The following is a 21,935-nucleotide window of genomic DNA, read 5'->3' as shown; positions in this document are numbered from 1 at the left end:
CCACTGTCACGACATGAAAGCAATGCCTTGCTCCAACACTCTCCCTCCCTCACTATAACACTCTTTCACCCAGCACTGCCCTCCTTAACTCCACACTCCGACACAACTTCCTTCAGCCCCCGTCCTTCCCTCCCTGCAACATTGCTTCCCAACCACCAATACACCAATACTGCACACATAACTCTCTCTCTCTCTCTCTCTCTCTCTCTCTCTCTCTCTCTCTCTCTCTCTCTCTCTCTCTCTCTCTCTCTCTCTCTCTCTCTCTCTCTCTCTCTCTCTCTCTCTCTCTCTCTCTCTCTCTCTCTCTCTCTCTCTCTCTCTCTCTCTCTCTCTCTCTCTCTCTCTCTCTCTCACACACACACACACACACACACACACACACACACACACACACACACACACACACACACACACATAAGAGGAAGGGTCAGTTGATTCACTGTCGTTGACAAGCAAGTGAGAACAATTTGACGCTGGCAGAACTTCGCAACCCCCTGGAGGAGAGTCCAAACTTCTGAAGGTCAAACATGCATTACCGCCTGTGATAACATTGTTCCATCAAGAGGCGGGAGCATCTGACCCTAGTAAGTTCTCATGTATCAAGAAAGATCTTTTAAAGCGACAAGATTTCGGATTCCTTGATAGATGAGGAGTTAATCATTTCAAGATGGAAGACTCTTTATAGCACAGAATTGTTTCTTCTTATAATATTGTTTTTATTTCATGATTGAAGATGAATTGTTCTTGAGGCAGCGCAGTTGTTCTAGTAACCTCATTCTTTATAACAAGACAATGAATAAGTTTAGCATTGTTATTCTGCTGGTGCTTCTGCTGGTGTTTCGCAAAGGCCGAGACAATACTCATTTAACAGTTGCAAAGCCTGTTTTGTGAATTACCATTTTGTTTGGCACAGTCAGTGAAATGATAGATAATTTCTTGGTTTTGCGTTGGATTTAAGTATGACAAATTAAGTGGAGTGCACTGAGAGCAAACCTTATTGATATGGCAACATAACTTACAAACTTAGAAACTGACCACCACTTACTATGAATGTACATATAGTTTCACTAATACACAATAAAAAATTGGCACGCACACTATCCGATACCTAGTTAAAAAGACAAGTAAATTATTATATATCACATATTCAACAAATGCAGTCACGATTTACAATGCCATGATTCTACATATCAGGCGGCCTTTGAGGTATACCAAATGCACGAATACATAATGGCATATAAATGTAGGAAGCAACGCTAATTCCCAGAGTTCAGGAGATTATGACCAAAATCAAGCCGTCTCTGTGTCCACCATGGTTAGGTGCTTGTAATCATCACCTATACAGCCTTGGCATATAGTGTTAATTAAACATCATCTCCACCTGGAGTCTGAGCTTCCTACAAGACATTTATTACCAGTATCTTAACCATCCACATACGAAGTCAGCGCAAGATCAAAGTTACACTAGAGAAGCGCCATGCAGGTCAATGTAGCAGTCCCCAGCATTGATGACACGAAGGAGAGGTGCAGTGTTAGATGCCAGAATTGTAGAGTGCGGGAGCTGTAAGGGCATGGTGTAGTGTTGCCAGGTAATGAGTGGCTCTTGACTTCCACTCCACTTGACACCTGCAGCAGCTACACATACTAATTTAGAAAGGTGGTCCAGAGGGAAGCCAGTTGTGGAAGTTTACAGCTCACACGCACCCAGGGCCAATGTGTTTCACTGACGGCGACGCTGAGAGAAAATATCCAGTCCTGTTCCTTGGCCTTATTTCCTGCCTGCTTCTAAAGTACGTTTCCTTGTTGTGTTGTGTTGAGTGGTGTCAGATAGTATTATTTGGTCTTCCTTGAACTCTCCATAGAGGATTGTTGCTCCTGTCTTTCCTTGATGTCTTTGCGTGCGGGTTTGGGAAGGTAAAGGTCTTTACTCCTAATCCAGCCTTGTGAGACTCCGTCGCTGTTATCACACTTGTAGATATAATAACAATGAGTGATTCTACGTAGGCCAATGCAACAAAAGGCCTGTCAGACCATACACCTGATGTTCCCTAAACCACTGATTCAGCACAGCTACTTACACAGTGAGGCACTACCAGGAGTAATTAGTTTCTACCTACGTCATAATCTCAGTAATAATCTTCCTCCATGTAAGTGCTTATAACTGGGTGGCAACAGCAGTTTAATGTAATTCAAGTTAGAATGAAAATATTACCCCTTTTCTTCTCACGATACAAATTTTACCACAAAGTTTGCTCATCTCGCCCTGAAGATTGATTTAAAGCGTTCCATTGACAGCATTAATCCCCGTTTGGTAAATTTATGGTTTCGTTTGCATTTCCTAAAGATCTTCCAGTTTCATATGAAACTCTGCGTGGAATGTTTTTTTTTTGTGTGTGTGTGTGTGTGTGTTTTACTTTGTTTTCTTTCTACTTGTTTCTCGATTTCCATCAGGACAAAAAATATCATGCTTATGTACACTCGCGTAGACACCCTTACACACACACACACACACACACACACACACACACAGCAGTAGTAAGAGTAGTGGTAGTGGTAGTGGTAGTCGCCGTCGTCGTCGTCGTCGTAGCAGTAGTAGTAGTAATAGTAGTAGTATAAGAATTATTACTATTATTATTATTATTATTATTATTAGTAGCAGTAGTAGTAGTAGCAGTGGTGGTGGTGCAGCAGCAGCAGCAGCAGTAGCAGCAGTAGTGGTGGAAGGTGGTGGTGGTGGTGGTGGTGGTGGTGGTGGTGGTGGTGGTGGTGGTGGTGGTGGTGGTGGTGGTGGTGGTGGTAAATGGTGGTGGTGGTGGTGGTGGTGAGTGGTGGTGGTAGTGGTAGGTGGTAGTAGTGGTGGTAGTAGTAGTGGTGGTAGTAGTAGTGAGTGTAGTAGTAGTGGTAGTAGTAGTAGTAGTAGTAGTAGTAGTAGTAGTAGTAGTAGTAGTAGTAGTAGTAGTAGTAGTAATAGCAGTAGTAGAAATGGTAAAAGTAGTAGTAACAGCAGTAGGAGTAGTATGAATAGTACTTTACTAGTAGTAGTAAGAGAAGCAACAGCAGTATTAATAGTTGTAATAAAAGAGTACAAGACACAAAATGATGAAATAATAATATTCATGCTATTCACATGCATGGTATAGTGTGCTTGTCAGTTTCATATGCATTCTTAGTACACGCTGTTTCCATACTTACATAGTTCAATAAGTATAATATTTTCATAAAGGTCAAAAAATATCAACACTAAGTATCTCTTCCGGTAATGCGCTGAAAATGTACGGCCTATGGAAATGCGATTGTTTTCTTTCTGCCTGTACTTGAACAAGATCGCAACTGACCAACATATTATTTATTATATCATTATATGAATTACTAATACTACATACAATCCTTGCCGAGTGTAAAGACAAAGAACATCTAACAACAAATAATTGAAAAAGAGGATATGAAATTAAAGAACTCCCTTATAGTCCTGTATTCCCACCTGGGCTAAAGAACCCCAGCTGCAGCAACGTTTTTTTTTCCTTCAGTTTTACAACAAAAGTATGATTTTTTCCCGTCCAGAATAACCTATTCTCCGTTAGTCCAGATATTTCCCTTCACTGAAACATCCTGTATGTATATTGTATTTGATCAAAGCAGCAGCACGCGCATATGTGCACAGTGGCCAAGTGGGAGTTTGGAGGACACAAGAATTTAAGTGGCAGCAGAGGACAATGAACATAATAGGAAGGCCGCGGGATAGCAAAAGGATGTGCTTAGGAAACGGAGGGGGACTTGTTGACCAGGCAAACGAAGCACCTAAATTGTTGAGGATTCAGTGTTTTCAAGATCCTCGTAATCCGCGGTAGGATGTGACTGAAATATAAAGGTACGAGTAAGACACCTCTCTCTCTCTCTCTCTCTCTCTCTCTCTCTCTCTCTCTCTCTCTCTCTCTCTCTCTCTCTCTGCCTGTGTGTGTGTGTGTGTGTGTGTGTGTGTGTGTGTGTGTGTGTGTGTGTGTGTGTGTGTGTGTGTGTGTGTTTGCCATTCTAATCCATCGGCTTTTCTGTTTACATGGCGTCAGCTTGAAATAATTTCAATGCAAGGGAGACGGGAGGCTCGATTTTATCAAAAAGGAACTGGAAGAAGATGGAGGAAGAGATGAAGAGAATGAGAAGCGGCAAGAGGAAATGGCCGGAGTTTGAAGCACAATAAGATGACAAATTAAAAACAAAATAGAGCTCAATTTCTCTCAGATTCACCTCTAAATTGAAATCAGGAACAGAGAGAGAGAGAGAGAGAGAGAGAGAGAGAGAGAGAGAGAGAGAGAGAGAGAGAGAGAGAGAGAGAAAGGTGAAGATGGAATTTAAGATTTGCTGAGAAAAGTGGGGTTCAGGTTCAGGCAGATGGAACGAGAGAATCAGAGATAGTATTCGTAATGGTAGAGAAGGGAAGCCAAGACTGCAGCTGCCCTGGTTGCGAGTGAATTATGCTAATCAATCTCTCTCTCTCTCTCTCTCTCTCTCTCTCTCTCTCTCTCTCTCTCTCTCTCTCTCTCTCTCATGCACACTAGAATACAATATCAATTAGATTTAATACTTCTCTCCCTTCCGTTATCTTGCCTGTAGCAGTCTCAGCCTTCCTCTCTCTGCCTTTCTCCCTTATGCAATCTCTTCGATAACGTGCCATCGAAAGGTTGCACTCATCTGATCACTAACTACTGGCGATCTTTGTGTACAGTTTCTTTAGGTAACCACGAGGCGTTAGCGAGAAATTTGAGGAATACGGACGGCTGCCTCGCGTGTTTCCAAGCTGTATGTTGACGAAGGCACGCTTGGGAGAGCAGAAGGCGGAAGACTGGGAAGAGGAAGAGGAAGTGATTGTGAAAATTTATGAATGTGCGATGTTGTTCATATGTTTATCTTGTCTTAAAGGAAGATTTTCATTACACGCGTCGTCGCATTTCCTGGAAGTTGTGGTTTTGCTGGTGATACTGTTGTTGTTGGCAGTGATGATGGTGATTAATCATAGTGTACATGGCGAATGCTACGAGTACAGTATTGCTTACTTACTGCACTGGTGGTTGTTCTTAATGAAGGTACATAATCTGGTCCTGATTGGAGGTGCTTTCATCTATTTTAGTGTGTAATGAGTGTTTGAATTTTTTTCATAATTATCATAATAAAAGCCTTGACACATCTACTGTAAGTTTTTTTGTGTCTCTGACTAATTGTGTTTGTCTTCACGGTCATTCATGGCCTAGCAATCCAATTTTCAAGAGTTTCATTTGTTTTTTTCTCTTTACTAACTAAAAAATGACGGAAGTGACTCGCGCCAGTCCTGTGATGACATGTGGTAACCTCCCGCTACCTCCACTCCTCTGCTCCCCAAGGAAGCTAGTCATTACGCATTCTTTCATTCAACGGTGATATTGTTACTATTTATGTCATTCCAATTGTAAGTTGCAAGGGACAATACTTTACAAGTGTAATTATCGTTGCATCGACAAAGCATTAAATTTACTGCACACGATCGTATCCCTCTTTGTGAGATCCGTTTTGTTCACATGAACGATGCTCGTTATGAAAACTGGGAACCGATAGTTATTGTTTGTTTTCTTCACTTGCTAACCTTTGAACATTTAGGGGCAACGGAGCGCGGTGATGGTAGAGCCTGTGTTGTATGACACAGGTCTGGTATTCATGTATATGGCATAAGGTGAGACAGATATATTCATTCTAGATACAGCATGCCGGTGTTGTATAGATATCAATACAGTTGGAAGAGAATGATGTTGTATATATATATATATATATATATATATATATATATATATATATATATATATATATATATATATATATATATATATATATATATATATTTAGGAAATTTATTTTTTTATTGGCGTTTCAACCTTTTTGCATAACAAAGACTAATTGTTCATCACTCTTCCGTTCGTTTCCTATTATTCATGCATTAATAGCATGACAGTTGCTCGCTGCCGCGCTGTTTCCAACTCAGTGGGAATGATCACAGGCAGACAAACTTTTTAACAACTTTTCTTTTTTAACAAAGAAAGACTCATCCTTCCGGTAGGCAATTCAGCCCTGTGTTTGCGTTAATGAACTCACTTTGTTGTTGTTAATGATGTTGTTCTTGGGAATGATGATGATGATGATGATGATGATGAAGAGAAGGAGTAAGAGGGAGTGCTAGTGTTGTTAGTGGTAAAAAAAAAACGATGCCGATTAGGAATACCGTGAAAATCACCATACGCATAAAAAAAAAAACTGATATTTTCTAACATGCAAATAACAGACGGACATCCTGCACGCTTGTTTATATATTCAAAGTGTCTGGTCGATGTTATTTATGTGACTTTTTTTGTTTAAAAATACAAACGAAACAAAAAAATCCCTTGGTAACTTCATGATGATAATGCAAAAAAGTAAGACAAGGAATGAATGATGTAAATAGATAACAAATAAAAAGAAAAAAGAACAATACATCAACAACAACAATAGTAAAAACAACAACAACAACAAACAAACAAAAGAAAGAAAGAAAAGAAAAAAAGGAAAGAAAGAAAGAAAGGAAGGAAGAAAAGATATGATGGACCTAAATGGGAATGCCAATAGCGATGATGGTGTCATTATTAACACATGTTTTTGGCCATAAATAAGCAAAGTTGAGAAAGAAAAGAAGGGACAAAATTTATGGGAGAGCGAATTAAGTCGTTTTATGAATTACGTAGTGGAGAGACAGAGAGAGGAGGAGGAGGAGGAGGAGGAGGAGGAGGAGGAGGAGGAGGAGGAGTCAGTGAAATTATAGAGTATAGAATTATGAAGAAAAAAAAATCGTAAACAAGAGAGAAGAACATGTAAAAATATTCTCACAAAAGTCCGAATTCCGTAGCGGGAATTAGAAAAAAAAATAAAGAAAAATATAAAATAATGGAATATAAATAAAAAATATATATATATTCAACACGTCACTAGCAAGCTGTGTATGAATTAAGATAGAAATAAAAAAATAAAATCGCATTGGTAAGAAAATAAAGCTGAAGTAAATAAAAATGAAATAAACAAATAAATGAATAAATGAACAAATAAATAAATTCGTGCAGTGGGAAACAGGAGGTGGTGTTCCAGATTTAATTAATGATGATGACAGACAAACATAGCAAAAACAAAAGAAAAAATAAATATGTGATGAATAAACAAACCACACGGAGGAAAGAAATGCAATCGAGAAATGAAGCGCCTCCGCCTCAGCCACCCTCCTGTGATCTGTTTTCTCGCAGCGCAGAATTAATGGCGCGAATCAGTCGTTCTGGAGGTGATGCATGGCTGTGGATTAGCAGACCTACCCTCCTTCCTAACCCTTCTCTCTCCCTCTCTCTCTCTCTCTCTCTCTCTCTCTCTCTCTCTCTCTCTCTCTCTCTCTCTCTCTCTCTCTCTGTCTTTCTTTTTCCTAAACTTTCTCCCTTTAACTCAATTCTTACCTTGCTTTCTTTTAATCAAAGTATGCCTCTCTCTCTCTCTCTCTCTCTCTCTCTCTCTCTCTCTCTCTCTCTCTCTCTCTCTCTCTCTCTCTCTCTTCTCTCTCTGTCCTTCATTCATTTGTTTCAAGCTTCCTTTGTAGGCTCGCCTCCTCTCGTCCTCTATTCTCTTATTTTTCTATCGTCTTTCTTTTCCTTTTTCCTCCTATTTGTTTGTGTTCCTGATGAAATGTGGAGGCTGGAAGGCAGTAAGCTCTCTCGCCTCTCATCAGTCAGTAATACAAAGTCAAAAGCTTTATACTCTTTCCCATCACCCTCCCGTTACTCTCGCTCCTCCCATCAGATCCTTGGCCATATCTTTGCCTCTCCTCTTCCTCACCCATCATTCCCCTCTTCTTTCCACTGCCAACCATCGCATCCTCCCTCCATTTTTCTTTTTTAATCTCTCTCTCTCTCTCTCTCTCTCTCTCTCTCTCTCTCTCTCTCTCTCTCTCTCTCTCTCTCTCTCTCTCTCTCTCTCTCTCTCTCTCTCTCTCGCTATCTTCCCCAAGCAAACTATGTATTACGGAAAACTTGATCTTATCAGTAATTTCTCTCTCTCTCTCTCTCTCTCTCTCTCTCTCTCTCTCTCTCTCTCTCTCTCTCTCTCTCTCTCTCTCTCTCTCAAACTATGTATGACGGAAAACTTGATCTTACCAGTAATTTCTCTCTCTCTCTCTCTCTCTCTCTCTCTCTCTCTCTCTCTCTCTCTCTCTCTCTCTATCTCTCTTTATTATTATTATTATTATTATTATTATTATTATTATTATTATTATTATTATTATTATTATTATTATTATTATTATTATTATTATTATTATTATTATTATTATTATTATTATTATTATTATTATTATTATTATTATTATTATTATTATTTCTAATTTAATAAGAAATTCTTATAACAGGATCTATTTTTCACTCTTGCAAAAATGTCAGTTTTACTTCAGTCCCGTAATAATTTTACAGTAGTAGTAGTAGTAGTAGTAGTAGTAGTAGTAGTAGTAGTAGTAGTCTTGTAGTAGTAGTGGTAGCAGCAGCAGCAGCAGTAGTAGTAGTAGTAGTAGTAGTAGTAGTAGTAGTAGTAGTAGTAGTAGTAGTAGTAGTAGTAGTGATGCCAGTAACAGTTGCTGTTGTTGATGTTAATGTTGTTGCTGCTGTTCTTTTTGTTCCACCAGTAGTAGCAGTAATTAATTTCGGACCTCCTTTCCTACTTTCACGTTTTCTTTTCCCTTTTCCCTAATAAGAGGAAGGATTCAAGATAATATTAATTCATCTATAATTTTTGATGACCAATTTTCCATTTTCCTAATCATAATTTTATTACATTATTGCCATTGATATGTGTCTATAAGTGTGTGTGTGTGTGTGTGTGTGTGTGTGTGTGTGTGTGTGTGTGTGTGTGTGTGTGTGTGTGTGTGTGTGTGTGTGTGTGTGTGTGTGTGTGTGTGTGTGTGTGTGTGTGTGTGTGTGTGTGTGTGCATCATTTATCACATGCATGTAGCACTAAAGATGATATCTGTAATATTTTTATCGTATCACCGGTACTTCGGAACTCTTACATCGGAATGGATAGACTTTCACACTCACTAGATTATATCCCTAGACCCAAGAATAGAATTACTTGTTTTACTGATTTCAAACTATATGACACTAACAGTAACTCAAATGTTAAAATTTATATATAATAATGAAACCTACAAGCAAAGGCAAAAATACAGGAGAATATAGAAAGGCAATTGTGTAACTTAAGTAATTATCCCTTTGAATATGAGTACACTAGAAAAAAATAAGACTAAAAAAAGTAGTTTACTTTATACGCCGTGAATAGTTAAAGTACCAACATGAAAGCAAATAATGTTTGAAAAAAGGAGGGGAAAATTAATTAGGAAAAAGTTGGATTACATACACTAAGACTGGTGACTGACATATTAGAGAAATAGATTTTTTTTACATTACATATATATACATAAACATATATATATATATATATATATATATATATATATATATATATATATATATATATATATATATATATATATATATATATATATATAGAGAGAGAGAGAGAGAGAGAGAGAGAGAGAGAGAGAGAGAGAGAGAGAGAGAGAGAGAGAGAGAGAGAGAGAGAGAGAGAGAGAGAGAGAGAGAGAGAGAGAGAGAGAGAGAGAGAGAGAGAGAGAGTGAGTGAGTGAGTGAGTGAGTGAGTGAGTGAGTGAGTGAGTGAGTGAGTGAGTGAGTGTGTGTGTGTGTGTGTGTGTGTGTGTGTGTGTGTGTGTGTGTGTGTGTGTGTGTGTGTGTGTGTGTGTGTGTGTGTGTGTGTATTATGAAAGATGGGGAAGCCAGCCAAGGCCAACAAAAGATTAAATAAAGAAGCCCAGTTGGAATTTGTTCCCTTAAAGATTAAAATAGAATTAGTCAAAAGTCTGAGATAATTGTCTTTAAACTTCCCTCTTAAAAGAAGTCAAGTCGTTTCAGGATGGAAATACAGAAGCAGGCAGCGAGTTCCATAGGTTATAAGAGAAAGGTATGAATGATTGAGAGTACTGGTTAACTATTGCATTAGAGAGTTGGACAGAATAGGAATGAGAGGAAGAAGAAAGCCTTGTGCAGCGAGGCCACAGGAGGACGGGAGGCATGCAGATAACAATACCAGTAGAGCAGTTAGCATGAAAAAGCAATAAAAAATAATAAAAGATGCAACATTTCGGCAGCGAAAAAGAGGCTGAAGACAGTCAGTTAAAGAAGTGTTGTTAATGAGAGGAAAACCTTTGATTCCACCTTATCTAATAAAATTATGTGAGTCGAACACCCTTAAACATGCGAAGAGTACTCAATACAAAGACGGATAAGATCCTTGTAAAGAGTTAGCTGTTGGAGAAGCGAGAAACACACCTCTGAACGCCTAATTTCATAGAAGCTGTTTTAGCAAGAGATGGGATTTTAAGTTACCAGTTTAGAATGTGAGTAAAGGAAAGACCGAGAATATTCAGTGTAGAAGGAGGGAGACAGTTGAGTGTCATTGAAGAAGAGCGGATAGTTGTCTGGTAGTTTGTGAAGAGTTGATATATGGAGGAATTGAGTTTTTTGAGGCATTAAATATTACTAAGTTTTCTCTGCCACAATCAGAAATCTTTGAATGATTAGAAATCAGGCGTTTTGTGGCGTCCCTGCGTGATCTGTTGACTTCCTGAAAGAACGTGGAAAGATGTACGGTGGTATCATCAGCATAGGATTGGATAGATCAAGTAGTTTGGTTAAGAAGGTCATTAATGAATAATAGAAAAAGAGTGGGTGACAGTACAGATCCCTGAGCAACACCACTGTTAATACATTTAGAAGAAAAGTAGCCGTCTACCACGGCTGCAATAAGGAAACTTCCGACAAAGTTCCAGAGAGAAGGATAGAAACAGTAGGAGGGCAGTTTTGAAATCAAATCTTTGTGCTAGACTATGAAAAGCTTTTGATATGTCTAACGAGACAGCAAAAGTTTCACCGAATTCTCTAAAAGTGGACTCAGTAAGGAAAACCAAAAGATCACCAGTAGAACATCCTCAACGGAAGCCATACGTGCGTTCATATAGAAGACGACTGTGATGTGACAAATGTTTAAGAATCTTAGTATTGATAATAGATTAAAAAAATTAAGACAAGCAAGATATTAGGGCTATAAGACTGTAGGATGAGGGATTACAACGGTCACCCTTTTAGAAACAGGCTTAATATGGGCAAACTTCAGCAAGAAGGAAAAGTAGAAGTGAATATAGAGTTTAGCCAGGCAAGGTGGTGCAAGCACGGAAGAGAACAATAGGAGGGATCCTATCAGGTCCATAAGTCTTCCGAGTGTTTATGCCAACGAGGAGATGGAAAACATCAAAACAAAAAACTTTAATTACAGGTATGAAATAGCCAAAATGAGGAGAAGAAGAGACAAGTCCAGAATCATCCAAGGTAGAGTTGTCAGCAAAGGTTGAGAGAAGGGTTTAGCTTTGGAGACAGATGAGATGGTAGTGGTGCCATTAAGAATAAAGGAGGGAAAGATTAAAAAGTAAAGTTATCAGAGATGTCTTTGGCCAGATACCAGAATTCTCGAGGGGGAGTTGAAGTTTGAAAGATTTTGACATTTTCTATTTATGAAGGAATGTTTGGCAAATTAAAGAATAGACTTGGCATGATTCCGGGCAGGAATATAAAGTGAATGAGATTCAAGAGATGGTAGGCTCAAGTACCTTTTTTTGGGCAACTTCTACCATGTATAGCACGAGAATAAGTTGTATTAGAGGTTTAAAAGGTTTAGGCTGAGAAAAATAAAGAATATAGGCTTCCATGCCAGACATTACAATCTCTGTTATGCGTTCAGTACACAGAAATGGGTCTCTGACAAAGAAACAATAATCATTCCAGGGAAAATCAACATAATACTTCCTCAGGTCCCCCCAACTGGCAGAGGCAAAACGCCAGAGTCACCTCCGTTTAAGGGGATCCTGAGGATGGATTGGAGAAATAGGGAAAGATATGAGGTTGTAATAAAATGAGTCTAACTTAAAAGGTAGGGTAACATCATAAGCAGAAGGATTAGAGGTAAAGAGAAAATCAAGAATATTGGGTGTTGCACCAGTTGTTCTAGCTCATGGAGGATAGCAAAGTTGAAGGCTAATTCACTAGGATGATCAGTGAAGGGGGAGGAAATCTAAAGCTGGTGGTGAACATTGAAGTCGCCAAGGATACAGATCTCTGTGAAAGGATGGAGGAACAGAATGTTTTCCACTTTGGAAGTATTACAGAACTTTTTTTTACAATAGTTAAAAAAAAAAAATGTAAGGGTAAAGTACCCCATTTAGAATGGTTTAAGGATTCCTTATTTTTACAAGGAGAACCGCATTTGCATCGGCTGTTACAGACATTCTGATTATTTTAACACTTGCAGCGGTTGTTGTTATAAGACATAGAGCAGGTACATTTTATAAAACTTTGTCCATGGACATGCATTTGCTGCTTCACAGAGGCTTATCTCTCTTTCCTGGGGCACATCATCTATAAACAGAACTGCTGCTCACAAGGTGTGAACTGATTTCTTGTGTAAAGTTGTTTCAATATCCTGTACCTTGTTCCAAGTTTGTATGTCCCACTTTCATCCATTTTAAGTACAACAGCCTTCGCATTAGTGAACTCTGCACGTCAACGATCAACAAAAGCGATCGAAACCATTACAGTGTCGCCGACCGCAACTTTCCTGAAACGCATGGTTTAAACCAGCTGCATTTTCTCTGCTCAATTATGTTGCTTTTTTTCTAGCTCCCTCTCATTCAATTTTAATTCCTTGTTTTTTTTTATCACAGAGGCAGCAGAGATCTTCATCATCAGAGCAAGGGCCTCCACAGACCTTGCACATGGAAGTTGTGCCGTCCTGAATATTGTCAGCTGTTAATACTTCAGCGAGCTGCTGCTCAGTCTCTAGTCCTTCCTCGACGTCGTCCGGTAGATTCGTTGGAGTAATGGCAAGTTGAGACTTCTGGCCAAACATTGCTTCATTGGGTGTTCTCCCACTTCTAACATGAAACCGTGTATTCTTCTGCCAGTGAAAGAAGCGCAGTCCCTCCGACCACTTTGTTGTCTTATTATCTTTTTGCCAGCAGGCAAACATTGTTTGAACGTCTTTGTTAGTCCTTTCTACAGAACCATGCGACTGAGAATGACATGGCTTGTCTTCGATTAATTTGCATCCGGGCCACAGGACGAGGACTTCCGTAATCAACTGGAAAAAAGAACATCAAACTAAGTGCATGGGGAAGTTTAACAATCTGGCTCTTACGAGCCTTGATGAGGTCTTAAATGGATAGTAGTTTCCCCGGCCACATAACGCAACACAGCTGAGCGTATCTTATTTGAAAACTCTCGACCATTGTGAGAGTGTAGTATATGAGAGCACCCTTGTCGCAGAATATGTCTATCAGGAGTAAGCAGCCTTCGTCTTAAGAGGTCGGAGGCACACAAACTTAGTTAGGTGATCTTGGTAGTTCAAAATGAACCGATACTCCCTGTCTTGCTGACTGCACGTCAATCTAGTCAACCTGCAGTATTTGAGGCGTTTATTAGAATAAGAGAATGTGCCTGAGTCTCAATACTGAATTGCTGCTTGTCTCTTCCTGCTCAAATCTCTCTCTTTGATATGATAAGCAGAGCTCAAAATCACATGGTTTATGGCCAACCATAGAATACGTGACTTTGATCTCTGTAGTGGAAAAGAAGAATGTCAAACATCGCTTACCTTATCAAAGAGTGAGAGAAAGAGAGAGTGTCCTATACATATTCTACCAGGGGTGTGGAGTCGGATTTTCAAAAGTCCGACTCTGACTCCGACTCCGATTCCGACTCCTACTCCGGCCAAAAGTAGCCGACTCCTCGACTCCTCTACTCCGACTCCGACTCCACACTTCTGAATTCTACATATCTGGCACCTTGAATTCATGTTGTTCAGAAAGATTAGCTTGACTTTCGGACACTGGATATTTTTAGTTGACATTCTTCACATATTTCCAGGAAGACTTTCACCTGGTCTATAGTTATTTTTGCATATTTTTCACTCATTGCTTTAGAAAGAATATTTCTTCCACTTTTTTCAACTAGCCAGATGCATTACATGACTTCTTTTCCTGTGCTTCATACACCACTAAGTCAAACTTCTTTATTCCATTTATCGTTGGATAATATACGGAGGTACATCATAAGACCGCCAATCGTAACGAGGAGAAGGGGAGAGACACACTGCTTAACTGGGGCAGCCACAGCAACCACAACACCTATAGCAGCATTCAGCCCGCTCTTGCTTGACCTTCAGTAGTGCACGACTGTTAACAGCGTCAAAATAAAGAAAAACTACCTCACCAGCTTGTCTGGTGGAAAAAGACGGAATAGTAATATATAATAGTGGTGTCGTTATCCTCTTTGCATGTTTCTGTTTTTACTTTCAAAGTAACCTGACATTTGTTCATAATATCCTTTTTGCTGTTTTTTTTTTTTTTTTTGCAAATTAACCTGACATTTTTGCAAAATATCATTTTTTGCAGTTTTTTTTTTTTTTTTACAAATTAACTATACCAATAAGATGATTTTGTAAACATACAACGATTTTCCTTTATTTACAAAATGACTGGCAATTTTGCAGAATAAACGTAATATATATATATATATATATATATATATATATATATATATATATATATATATATATATATATATATATATATATATATATATATATATATATATATATATATATATATATATATATATATATATATATATATATATATATATATATATATATATATATATATATATATATATATATATATATATATATATATATTTGTAGGAACTCGTTATAACGCCTCGGAGTCCCGTTCTGGGGAGGGGACCAAAAATGTCCCCAGGTCGGACGCCTCTCTTGTTAACGACCCCAAATGCCTTAACACCTCCCTCAACTTTTTCTACATTAACTTCTGCAACATTCGCGGTCTTAGATCTAATTTTCAATCTGTAGAACAACACCTCTCCTCTACTAAATCTCATCTTCTTTTCCTCACCGAAACACAGCTGTCTGAGGCAACTGACAGTAGCCCCTTCTCTGTTCCTCCTACTTTCTCTATTCTCAGTTTCATTCCAAAGTTGGATGTTGCGTCTATGTGCGCAATGACTTAACTTGCTCTCGTGCCCAAGCTCTTGAGTCTTCCGAGTTTTCCACCATCTGGCTCCGACTTAACAGTCACTCTCAAACTAAATTCATCTGTGCTGTTTATCTCTCCCCTAACTCTTCTGACTATAGTAAATTCTTCGACTACTTAACTTCTCAAGTGTCCCTCTACCTCTTCGCTGAGATTTACATTCTTGGAGATTTCAATGTTCACCACCAGCTTTGGCTTTCCTCTCCCTTCACTGACCATCCTGGTGAACTAGCCTTCAACTTTGCTATCCTCCATGACCTAGAGCAACTGGTGCAACACCCTACTCGTATTCCTGACCGTCTTGGAGACACGCCCAACATTCTTGATCTCTTCCTCACCTCTAATCCTTCTGCTTATGCTGTCACCCTTTCATCTCCGTTGGGCTCCTCCGATCACAATCTCATTTCTATATCTTGTCCTATTTCTCCAATCCCTCCACAGGATCCCCAAAGCGAAGGTGCCTCTGGCGTTTTGCCTCTGCCAGTTGGGGGACCTGAGGAGGTATTATGCTGATTTTCCCTGGAATGATTACTGCTTCCGTGTCAGAGACCCATCTCTTTGTGCTGAAAGCATAACAGAGGTGATAGTGTCTGGCATGGAGGCGTACATTCCTCATTCTTTATCTCAACCTAAACCTTCTAAACCTTGGTTTCACTCAGCCTCAGCCCAACATTCTTGATCTTTTCTTCACCCCTAATCCTTCTGCTTATGCTATCACCCTTTCATTTCCGTTGGGCTCCTCCGATCACAATCTCATTTCTATATCTTGTCCTATTTCTCCAATACCTCCACAGGATTCCCCAAAGCGAAGGTGCCTCTTGCATTTTGCCACAGCCAGATGGGTGTACCTGAGGAGGTATTATGCTGATTTTCCCTGGAATGATTACTGCTTCCGTGTCAGAGACCCATCTCTTTGTGCTGAACGCATAACAGAGGTGATAGTGGCTGGCATGGAGGCGTACATTCCTCATTCTTTATCTCAACCTAAACCTTCTAAACCTTGGTTTCACTCAGCCTGTTCTCGTGCTATACATGGTAGAAAGGTTGCCAACAAAGGGTACTTGAGTCTTCCATCTCCTGAATCTCATGCACTTTATATCTCTGCCCGGAATCATGCCAAGTCTGTTCTTCAACTTGCCAAACACTCTTCATAAATAGAAAATGTCAAAATCTTTCAAACTCAAACTCTCCTCGTGACTTCTGGCATCTAGCCAAAACATCTCAAATAACTTCACTTCTTCATCTTTCCTCCTTTATTTCATCCTGATGGCACCACTGCCATCTCTTCTGTCTCTAAAGCTGAACTCTTTCTCAAACCTTTGCTCACAACTCCACCTTGGACGATTCTGGGCTTGTCCTCCTCTCCTCCTCCCTCTGACTATTTCATGTCTACAATTAAAATTCTTCGTAATGATGTTTTCCATGCCCTTGCTGGCCTAAACCCTCGGAAGGCTTATGGACCTGATGGGGTCCCTCCTATTGTTCTCAAAAACTGTGCTTCTGTGCTTGCACCTTGCCTGGCCAAACTCTTCCAACTTTGTCTATCGACTTCTACCTTTCCTTCCTGCTGGAAGTTCGCCTACATTCAGCCTGTTCCTAAAAAGGGTGACCGTTCTAACCCCTCAAACTACCGTCCTATAGCTTTAATCTCTTGCTTGTCTAAAGTTTTGAATCTATCCTGAATAGGAAGATTCTCAAACATCTGTCACTTCACAATCTTCTGTCTGATCGCCAGTATGGCTTCCGTCAAGGTCGCTCTACTGGTGATCTTCTGGCTTTCCTTACTGAGTCTTGGTCATCCTCTTTAGAGATTTCGGTGAAACTTTTGCTGTTGCGTTAGACATATCAAAAGCTTTTGATAGAGTCTGGCATAAAGCTTTGATTTCAAAACTGCCCTCCTACGGCTTCTATCCTTCTCTCTGCAACTTTATCTCAAGTTTCCTTTCCGACCGCTCTATTGCTGCTGTGGTAGACGGCTACTGTTCTTCTCCTAAACCTATTAATAGTGGTGTTCCTCAGGGTTCTGTCCTGTCACCCACTCTCTTTCTATTATTCATTAATGACCTTCTTAACCAAACTTCTTGCCCTATCCACTCCTACGCTGATGATACCACCCTACATCTTTCCACGTTCTTTCAGAGACGACCAACCCTTCAGGAAGTCAACAGATCACGCAGGGACGCCACAGAACGCCTGACTTCCGATCTTTCTAAGATTTCCGATTGGGGCAGAGAAAATCTAGTAGTTTTCAATGCCTCAAAAACTCAATTCCTCCATCTATCAACTCGACACAACCTTCCAGACAACTATCCCTCTTCTTCAATGACACTCAACTGTCTCTCTCTTCCACAATGAATATCCTCGATCTGCCCTTTGGTCATAATCTTAACTGGAAACTTCACATCTCTTCTCTTGCTAAAACAGCTTCTATGAACTTCGGTGTTTTGAGGCGTCTCCGCCAGTTTTTCTCGCCCCTCCAAATGCTTACTCTGTAAAAAGGCCTTATCCGTCCCTGTATGGAGTACTCTTCGCATGTTTGGGGGAGGGTTCCAGTCACACAATTTTACTAGATAGGGTGGAATCAAAAGCTCTTCGTCTCATCAACTCCCCTCCTCTGACTAACTGTCGCATCTCTTTTCTATCTTTTATCGCTATTTTCATGCTAACTGTTCTACTGATCTTGCTAACTGCATGCCTCCCCTCCTCCTGCGGCCTCGCTGCACAAGGCTTTCTTCTTCCTCTCATCCCTATTCTGTCCAACTCTCTAACGCAAGAGTTAACCAGTACTCTCAGTCATTCATCCCTTTCACTGGTAAACTCTGGAACTCCCTCCCTGCATCTGTATTTCCGAATTCCTACGACTTGCCTTCTTTTAAGAGGAAGGTATCGAGGCATTTGCTCCCCATCTTTGGATGACGCTTTTACACTTTTTAGAGAGCCAGCACTCAAGTGGGCCTTTTTTTTATTTTCATTTTTTTTTTTTTTGTTGTCTTTGGCTGGCTCTCCTCCATGAGTGGAAAAAAAAAAAAAAAAATAAAATATATATATATATATATATATATATATATATATATATATATATATATATATATATATATATATATATATATATATATATATATATATATATCTCTCTCTATATCTCTATATATATCTCTATATATATATATATATCTCTCTCTCTCTCTCTCTCTCTCTATATATATATATATATATATATATATATATATATATATATATATATATATATATATATATATATATATATATATATATATATATATATATATATATATATATATATATATATATATATATATATATATATATATATATATATATATATATATATATATATATATATATATATATATATATATATATATATATATATATATATATATATATATATATATATATATATATATATATATATATATATATATATATATATATATATATATATATATATATATATATATATATATATATATATATATATATATATATATATATATATATATATACTTTTTTCAGGTGTGTCGTATAGTACCTGTACGTAACTTAAAGATCCTTAGAAGCACTGTTAAGCTTCCACCATTAGTGGCGCAAGCAAATTGATCTAAACCATCTAGAACCAGAGTATCATGGTGACAAGTAGGTAACTTTAAACCACTCGACAAATGGCAAAGTTTCAAGGCAGTACGTTTTGGGATAGATAGATAGATAGATAGAGAGTTAGATGGAGATGTAGATATAGATAGATAACTATACAGATAGATAGATAGATGGATAGACAGATAGGTACACCCACACAAATATGCAAAAGACATTCTTCTTTTCATTTTTATCCTGTCCACTTCTCTAATTCGAAAGTTACTCAGTATTTTCAATCATTCATTCAATCCTGAGTTAAGTTCTGAAAATTTTGTAGGACTTTTTTCTATTTTCCTTCGATAGTTGCCTCTTATAAAGAAAATAAAAATGTAACAAAAGAACAGGATATCAAATACGATGAAAAAAAATAAGCAACGGAAAACGAAAAAATAAAATAAATATGGGATAGAAACGGTCGGAGGGTGAAAGCTAAAAAGAGAAGGCGATGGAGCAGGAACAAGTTGCCATGACAACCAAGTAATTTGCACCGGTGTCCTTCCACAAAAGTGCAAAGACGCGTCAGGTCCTGAGGGGACACACAAGTGCACACGCGCAAACACTGGCATGTCTGGAAAATGGTACCCACACTTTTTCATTAAAATAGTATGAAGACGTGTCATTAACACCGTGGACGTGGAAAGACCGTCTAACATGAACGTTAATAGGGAAACATTCTTACTAGCAAGAGATAGCCTTGGGAAAGCGAAAGATTTTCTCCAATGCAATACCCTTCTATTTAAAAAAAAAAAAAGTCTTTTAATAAGGGCAGTAATCACAAATTAAGACGTTAAAGATAAGTAAGAACAAAAGAAAATATGTGAAGCCACAAGAAGCCCTGTGGCATACACGAGGCAGTACATTTATATAACACTCTTATCTATTTCCACCTGTCATCTCCATCCATAAATTTGTCTAATCTTCCTTTTCAAGCTTTCTAATGACTTAGCACTAACAATATGATTAGTGAGTTTCTACCATTCATCTACTATTTGACAATAAATTAATTTCTATCGTTTTCTTGTTCAGCCTTGAACTCGGTATTTCTTTTTTTCTATCCTGATTACTGATCCCGAAAAAAAAATTATGCTCCCTTGTCATAACTTTATAACATTTAAAGAACTTATGTCTCTCTAAGGAAGTTAAATTCAACAGTTTCGATCTTGTTTCGTAAGGAATGTGATTTGTCCTTTGTATAATTCCAATCATCCTCCTTTGTAATTATTACAACAGACCAATATTCTTCCAGTTATATGGTTTGTTGACTTAACATAATGACCAAAATGCCTGAAAGCAGCAACTAAAGAGCAAACTCCATGATCAAGGTGGTGAACGATGACATAAGAGAGCAGTGAGGAGGTTTCAGTCAGCAAGTAAACAGATTTTGAAACATCTCGTCTTCCTGATTTTGTCCATCTACCTTTTTTCTTACGCAGTGGGACCCATGAACTCAGTTGAAATATGTCTTAATAAATTATTGGAGAAGTGGGATTCTTTTACGCTACTGTTCAGTGTCTTTGAAAGGGACATTCACGGTATAAAGGAAAATATACGAAACTGAATACCGACTTGTGAAAAGGTTGTGAGTGCTGATCCATCAACACTTTCCATCATCATCATCATCTCTCTCTCTCTCTCTCTCTCTCTCTCTCTCTCTCTCTCTCTCTCTCTCTCTCTCTCTCTCTCTCTCTCTCTCTCTCTCTCTCTCTCTCTCTCTCTCTCTCTCTCTCTCTCTCTCTCTCTCTCTCTCTCTCTCTGTGTGTGTGTGTGTGTGTGTGTGTGTGTGTGTGTGTGTGTGTGTGTGTGTGTGTGTGTGTGTGTGTGTGTGTGTGTGTGTGTGTGTGTGTGTGTGTGTGTGTGTGTGTGTGTGTGTGTGTGTGTGTGTGTGTGTGTGTAACCCCTTACTCAAGACATAAGAACAACAGCTCACTTTAAATGAAGGCAAAATATTTTGCAAGTCGATCCCTCAGAATAGAATGGATTTCAAATCAGTAAAACCACTTCTCAATGTGAAAGAGAAGTTATTGAAGCTGGAAATGCAGGTCAAGCGAAGAATAAGGTAGAAGTGAAGAATATGATACACTTCCTGATTTAGTGGCAGAAATATTCAGACGAAATATTATGAGAAGTCATTGTTGAATACCACAATACAAAACACACACACACACACACACACACACACACACACACACACACACACACACACACACACACACACACACACACACACACACACACACACACACACACACACACACACACACACACACACACACACACACACACACACACACACACACACACACACACACACACACACACACACACCGCGTAGTGTAGTGGTTAGCACGCTCGACTCGCAATCGAGAGACCCGGGTTCGAGTCCCGGTGCGGCAAGGCAAATGGGCAAGCCTCTTAATGTGGCCCCTGTTCACCTAGCAGTAAATAGGTACGGGATGTAACTCGAGGGGTTGTGGCCTCGCTTTCCTTGTGTGAGGAGTGTGTTGTGGTCTCAGTCCTACCCGAAGATCGGTCTATGAGCTCTGAGCTCGGTCCGTAATGGGGAAGACTGGCTGGGTGACCAGCAGACGACCGAGGTGAATTACACACACACACACACACACACACACACACACACACACACACACACACACAGACACACAATCAAAGGGGAACAGCAATCCGTTTATTGTTAAAACGGAACTAAGTTTTACTAAATAATGTTTGTCCCCCAATACTTCCTGTACAATTTTGCGTTATCCTAAACACTAATGGTTATGGTGTTCACGCTATGCACAATCACTGTAAAATATTGCTACAAGAATATAATACATTAGGTTCCACTTTCTTATTAGCATGCAGAGAGCCTCAATCTCGTATTTCGTTACCCCCTCTCTCTCTCTCTCTCTCTCTCTCTCTCTCTCTCTCTCTCTCTCTCTCTCTCTGTGTGTGTGTGTGTGTGTGTGTGTGTGTGTGTGTGTGTGTTTCACTGTTTGATCTGCTGCAGTCTCTGACGAGACAGCCAGACGTT

At 39.0% G+C, this 21,935-nt stretch overlaps 1 non-coding gene across 1 annotated transcript; it reads left to right on the top strand.

The window, feature by feature from the left end:
* Positions 1–21,229: 21,229 nt before the first annotated feature.
* Trnaa-cgc lies at positions 21,230–21,303 on the top strand. The gene has a single exon. It is a non-coding gene; the product is annotated as a tRNA-Ala (tRNA).
* Positions 21,304–21,935: the final 632 nt, after the last annotated feature.

The sequence above is a fragment of the Portunus trituberculatus genome, chromosome 43, assembly GCF_017591435.1.
Source record: "Portunus trituberculatus isolate SZX2019 chromosome 43, ASM1759143v1, whole genome shotgun sequence".
NCBI lineage: Eukaryota > Metazoa > Arthropoda > Malacostraca > Decapoda > Portunidae > Portunus > Portunus trituberculatus.
The sequence above is the reverse complement of the archived record's forward strand: the minus strand, read 5'-3'. Positions and strand labels throughout refer to the sequence as shown.